We start from the raw sequence: 916 nt of genomic DNA on the forward strand, positions 1-916 counted from the left end.
GCTACACCGCGATGCAGAGCGCCTCTCCTGCAGAGTCTGCCACTTGAGTTTGTTAAACATCTCCGTAACGCTATCACGGTTACCAAATAACCCTGTGACGAAACGCGCCGCTCTTCTTTGGATCTTCTCTATCTCCTCCGTCAACCCGATCTGGTACGGATCCCACACTGATGAGCAATACTCAAGTATAGGACGAACGAGTGTTTTGTAAGCCACCTCCTTTGTTGATGGACTACATTTTCTAAGGACTCTCCCAATGAATCTCAACCTGGTACCCGCCTTACCAACAATTAATTTTATATGATCATTCCACTTCAAATCGTTCCGCACGCATACTCCCAGATATTTTACAGAAGTAACTGCTACCAGTGTTTGTTCCGCTATCATATAATCATACAATAAAGGATCCTTCTTTCTATGTATTCGCAATACATTACATTTGTCTATGTTAAGGGTCAGTTGCCACTCCCTGCACCAAGTGCCTATCCGCTGCAGATCTTCCTGCATTTCGCTACAATTTTCTAATGTTGCAACTTCTCTGTATACTACAGCATCATCCGCGAAAAGCCGCATGGAACTTCCGACACTATCTACTAGGTCATTTATATATATTGTGAAAAGCAATGGTCCCATAACACTCCCCTGTGGCACGCCAGAGGTTACTTTAACGTCTGTAGACATCTCTCCGTTGATAACAACATGCTGTGTTCTGTTTGCTAAAAACTCTTCAATCCAGCCACACAGCTGGTCTGATATTCCGTAGGCTCTTACTTTGTTTATCAGGCGACAGTGCGGAACTGTATCGAACGCCTTTCGGAAGTCAAGAAAAATAGCATCTACCTGGGAGCCTGTATCTAATATTTTCTGGGTCTCATGAACAAATAAAGCGAGTTGGGTCTCACACGATCGCTGTTTC

The sequence above is a fragment of the Schistocerca cancellata genome, chromosome 2, assembly GCF_023864275.1.
Source record: "Schistocerca cancellata isolate TAMUIC-IGC-003103 chromosome 2, iqSchCanc2.1, whole genome shotgun sequence".
NCBI lineage: Eukaryota > Metazoa > Arthropoda > Insecta > Orthoptera > Acrididae > Schistocerca > Schistocerca cancellata.